General features: G+C 40.1%; 1 protein-coding gene across 2 annotated transcripts in view; it reads right to left on the bottom strand.

The window, feature by feature from the left end:
• Positions 1 to 6,000, bottom strand: part of LOC119265935 — a 229,693-nt gene that overhangs the window by 74,219 nt on the left and 149,474 nt on the right. The gene's annotated exons all lie outside the window — the stretch shown is intronic.

The raw sequence follows: 6,000 nt of genomic DNA on the forward strand, positions 1-6,000 counted from the left end.
GAGAACCACTCATTCACTGTCAGCTTTCATTAGCTTGAAAGCAGGATTGACCAAACAACAAGGTTGAGATGGTTTACTCAGTCATGTTAACTACACCAATACAATATGAGTGTAAAAAACTGGAATCCATCCATTCTAGTGCATGACTCTGTTTAAATGACTCACGACTCGCGACTTGTCGTCTCAAACATGAAAAGCCTGTTTAAATAAGGCCCACCAACATGAATGAGGTAAATTAATAAGACATCTAGTTTTCAATCTTACATGGTTGGCTTTGGTGTCAGTTTTGCTACAGTCATTACTGCAACACTCGGAGGAGAAACAGCTTCATGTCCATCAGTGTGATAGAACAGAACACAGCCCTACATGCAGTACATGTATTGTCAGAAGCCAAACAACATGAATTGGTTGGCTAGCATTGATAGAAAAAACCAGCATAGTCAAGCTTGGCTGGTCACCAGCAAAACCAGCTGCCAGACCATCACCAAACTAGGAAACCAACTTAAACCAGAATGGAATTAGTCCTGGTCTTAGTTGTTTTTTTCAGCAGGGAGCATGTAGTTTGCTAGTAAGGTTAGCTGTTGCACTAGCTAGATGAGAAAAGCATACACACCATATAAATGACAGCATACGTGCATGTTAACTGCAGACTAACCCACCATTTCACTGCTGAAGGAACAAAACCTTGTATCTTCAAAATGGTAACTTTACAGGAGAAAGAAAAAACCTACTTTACTTTTAATGGAAGTCAATGGACTTTTTTCCAAGTCATTTTGGGCCATTTCTTTTGGCCCCTTCATCATGAAATTTACAAACAATATAAAGGACAACAGACATTTTCAAATTATACCAAAAACCTCAAAATGACAAAAATGGAGATGCAAAGTTTTGTTCTAACAGCAGCGACTTTTGTGTTGGTTCTTTCCTTTGAGCACTGAATTTACCTTCAGACTAAAGGTTCTTCTGTAGTGACAAGCCTTATTATGTGAAGCTGTGTTGAACCGGACAGGCTTTTAGTAGAAATTGTATTTCAGTCTTAAGTTTAGTTTGAAAAGAACAGGGATACATTAATGAAACGCCCAATAGAAAATTAGCCAAGCAAGCCCTGCAACTGGTTAAGCCTTCAGGAACTGAACTGAAGACTTTATATGAGGGATTAACAAACAGTACAATTAGGACCAGACAGTGGATCCCACCAAAAATGTTTTGATTTCCAATGACTGGGACAGGTTTTATAGGAAAAATCACTCTAGGCTGTCTGGAAGTCTTGGATATATCACTGCACTGAATGAGAGTACAAGTTCAAGTCTGAGCAGTACATTTGTCAATTGTTAGAAATGGGAAACAGCAGCAGCTCCATGCCTGGCCCTTTACTGAGTCACTGAAAATGTACTGCAAGGTAAAATGTTAATGTGTCTGTTTGAAGCTTCAAATAAAATAAAATAAAATGTATTTTACAAGCTTAAAATGTCAAAAATGTTCATGTGAATCGTCATGAGTTTAGTGCTAACATACTACTGGAATCTTATGGGAAGAATAGCAGAAATTAGATCTACCATAGCAGTGTTTTTCCCTTTGTTTGGATATTTATGGCCTGAACTGAAGACCTACATTTATTAGTCAATGTCTGCTGTCACTAAAAACTCAAGACTAGACTCAGACTAACCCCAGTCAATCAAGACTTGACTCAGACATTAACCCCAGTGAGTTGAGATTTGACTTAGACTCTAACCCCAGAACTTGACACTTGACTTGGCCTTAAACCCCAGTGAACTGAGATTGGACTTGAACTCTAACCACAGTGACTCAAGGTTTAATTGGGCTCTAACCCCAGAACTCGAGACTTGACTCGACCTTAAACCCCAGTGAACGGAGATTTGACTTGGACTCTAACCACAGTGACTTGAGATTTAATTGGGTTCTAATCCCAGAACTCGAGACTTGACTTGGCCTTAAACCACAGTGAGTTGAGATTTGACTTGGACTCAAGCCACAGTGACTCAAGACTCAATTGGACTTTAACACCAGAGATTCAAGACTCGATTCTAGCTCTAACTCCAGTGACTCTCAAATCAGACTCTAACCCCAGTGTCTCTTGGCTCAAACTCTTATCTTATCCTGTGACTCAAAACTCGAGTCGTACTCTAAACCCAGAGACTCAAGACTCAACTTGGATTCTATCCGCAAAGACTCGAGACTTGCCTTGGATAAATCCAGTGACTTTAGACTTTACTCTAACCCCAGTGACTTGATGCTGACTAACCCTAGGGACTTGAGATGCAGACTCTAACCCCAGAGACTAAAGATATGACTCAGACTCTAATCTCAGAAAACTGAGACTTGCCATGGACATGAACCCCAGTGACTCAACACTCACCTCAAATTCTAACCCCAGTGAGGTTGAGAGTCGACTCAGACTCTAACATCAGTGAATTAAGAATCCACTCAGACTCTCACCTCAGTGACTTTTGACTCGGACTCTGAACAGAGTCTGTTCAAATCTGAATTGAGTCTCAAGTCACTAGTATTAGAGTGCAAGTTGAATCAGTTGGGTTGTGACTCAACACTCTATTTCCAGTGACATGAAACTCTATTCAGACTCTAACTCCAGTGACTTGGGACTCGGACTCTAATTCTTATCACTTAGTCTCAACTTGAACTTTAACCGATGTGACTCAAGACAACTCTGAATTCAACCCCAGCGACTTGAGACTGGACTTGGACTCTGACCCCTGTGACACGACTCGAACCCCAGAGGCTCTAACCTCAGTGACTGACTCTAATGCCAGAGACCTGGGACTCGACTTGGCCTCCCATACTCTCCATATTGTGACATATTCAGTAAAAATGAAACAGCCAAAGGAAAAAAAAAGACATACCAGGGAAGTAAGACAAGGTTCTGTGCTGTATGTAGGCCAATGAAAATAGGTTAATGACAGAACAATATTCTGAGCAGAACAAAATTCAGGCCAAGATATTAAATCATGGCTGGGAAAAAAAATTCCAGCTTTAGTCAATAATTGGTTTGGATGTTTGTCTTTGTTTGTCTTCCTGTTCGGAACACTTTTCCACCCCGTTATTGGCCTTTATAGGCAGGACAGCAGACATACGTGGGCCTTTGTGCCTGTTAGTGTTTAAAATGTAAGAAGCACAGTTTACTCTTAATGAATTCACACGATCTTTGATAAACAAACGTGCTCTTTACTGAATCCACAACAAATGAAGCATCTTATCCCGCTGTGACAGCTGTGTGAAGCCACCAGCAGAGCCCAAGCCAAAATCCAATTCTAAACAACACACGTTCAAATTTAATGATAAACAAAGAGCCACGAGGCGGCCGTTGCCGAGAAAATTTGACAAAACCAGACAGTAGGCTTCACATGAACGGCACGGCCACCTTCAATCTGGAGGGATTTCGCAGCATTGTTAGAGGGAATGAAGTGCGGTGGGGTTGAGATGGAGGCAGCCACCAATTAAAGTGGAATCTTTAGCAGGGGATGTCACTCTTATCCAAGTTATTTGGTTATTTATTTTAAAGTGATGTCAGTTATTGTGAAAAAAAGGTTACAAAGCAAAGTGATCTTGGTGGAGTTGTGGAATATATGTAGGTTTAAACGGGTCCGAATGAGGGTCCACACTTCAGAAATGCATTTTAAAAGGCCCATCTAAGAGAGTGAATGCAGTCAGCACTGTTCAGTGTAAATCTCACTCATGTCGGACGTTTTAAGTGACGTAGCCACCACAAAGTCTTTAAGCACACTAGACCGTGATAAAAAGAAAATCCAGAAGAAATACACCCCTCTGGAAAGGGCTACAAAACACTTCCCTGGAGCCAGCTTGCTAAAATTTCCCCAAGTGTTGAAAATCATTCCAGGAAGTTACCAAAGATTCAAGAAGAACATCCAAGGAACTGCAGGTCTAGCCTCAGCTAAAGTGCATGTTCATGACTCAACACTAAGAAAGGGGCTGGGCAAAAGTGGCATTCATGAAAGAGCAGTAGGACAGAAAACACCTGGACAATCCCTAAGCCTTTTGGGATAACGCTATATGCACAGACCAGTCCAAAGTGTATCTTTCTGGACTACAGTTCCTTTATATCTGTTGTAAAGCAAGTTCTGCCTTTCACAACAGGAACATCAAAACACTGTGAAACATGGTGGTGGTAGTGCAATGGTCAGGGAAAGTTTTGCTGCTTCAGAATCTGGACTAATAAGGAACCATTAATACTGTTGTGCACTTGAGAATTCTAATAAAGAGTCTTTGTTCATCTGTCCATGAACTGAAGCTGGAACATAATGGGGCTAGGCGGCAAGACAGTGATGTGAAAGAAGTGAGAGGCAAATCCACATCCAGTGGCTGAAAAGAATCTGCCATCACCACCACTATGAACCATTTTGACTTGGCAAGTTTCTCTAGATGAATGATTTGTAATTTGCATTTTATTTTCCCACCTGAAATCAAGTCATAACATCCGTGTTGTTTAATGTACTGAAAACAATCACAATTCATTTTTGCATTGCCATTTTTCTCTCTCTCTCTTTTTATCCTGTAAAGTGAAACAGGATTTTTTAAGGCTGATATTTGTAAATGACCTCTGTTCTAACTGACTGCCCTCATTTAAAATGTAGCCCAGGATGAAACACACTTTATAACTTCAGTGTGAAAGTTTCCTTGGACTGTTTGGACTGGAGAGTGAACTGTAGGATTTTTCTCAGGATTTTCCATGAAATGGGCTCTGTAAGTTGTAAGATCATTTGTCATTGCAGACAGTTAGCAAACAACTGCTGTGACTGAATGATGGGATGCCAGGTTGTAAGAAGCATTCAGGAAATCATTCGATGTTTCATATGAGAAGTTATTTTGCATGTTATTTAACTTCATAGGACAAACAGTCAGACTACGATTTGGTTGTCAGATGTGGTGACGTTCAGCTAAACTATTTTCTGTTTCATTCCGGGGGGGTGGGGGGGGGTGGCGGGGGCGGGGGTTGTATAGTAAATTAGAGTTCTGGGATGCCAGATTAAGAAGTTTTCTATCACAAGTGCCTATTTATTAATCACACTGTGGCAGTTTTTTAGTCAATTGGGGTGTGCGTTGCCAGATTAAGTGGTTTTCCATCTCAAGTTGCCCATTTTTAAATCACATTGAATGAGTGTTTTAGTAAATTAGGGTGTGTGTTGCCAGATTGAGAGGTTTTCCATCACAAATAGACTACAATTTAATCTTGCAATAGCTTTAGAGTAAATCTGCTTGCCTCGTTGTGAGATCTTATATATTACATTTAAATTAAATATTGTCACTAGGTTGCCAGATTGAGTGGTTTTCCACCACATGTTGCCTGTTTTTTTAATCACACTGTATTAGTGTTTTAGCAAATTTGAGTGTGGGATGCCAGATTGAGGGTTTTCCATCACACACACACACACACATTTTCTACGCCGCTTCTCCCTCAGGGTCGCGGGGGAATGTGGGTTGACACATTGAGGGGTTTTCCATCACAAGTTGCCTTTTTTTTGTCACGCTGAGGCAGTCCTTTAGTAAATTGCAATGTGGGTTGCCACAGTGAGGGGTTTTCCATCACAAGTTGCCTATTTTTTTTAAATAACGCTGTGATGGTCTTTCAGCAAATTGGAGTGTGGGTTGCCAGATCGAGGCGTTTTCCATGACAAGTTGACTACGTTTTAAACACGTTGTGGTAGTTTTAGAGTAAATCTGATTAGCTGGTTGCCAGATCTCATATAACAACATACTATGAACACGTATATTTGAATTTAATATTGTTATTGGGTTGTTATCCAGCATCAAGCAGGTCTTGTCTTTCACACTATATGAATATTATATATATATATATATATATATATATATATATATATATATATATATATATAGAGAGAGAGAGAGAGAGAGAGAGAGAGAGAGAGAGATAGATAGATAGATAGATAGATAGATAGATAGATAGATAGATAGATAGATAGATAGATAGAGATCTATGTAGTTTTG

The sequence above is a fragment of the Pygocentrus nattereri genome, chromosome 18, assembly GCF_015220715.1.
Source record: "Pygocentrus nattereri isolate fPygNat1 chromosome 18, fPygNat1.pri, whole genome shotgun sequence".
Taxonomy (NCBI): Eukaryota; Metazoa; Chordata; class Actinopteri; order Characiformes; family Serrasalmidae; genus Pygocentrus; species Pygocentrus nattereri.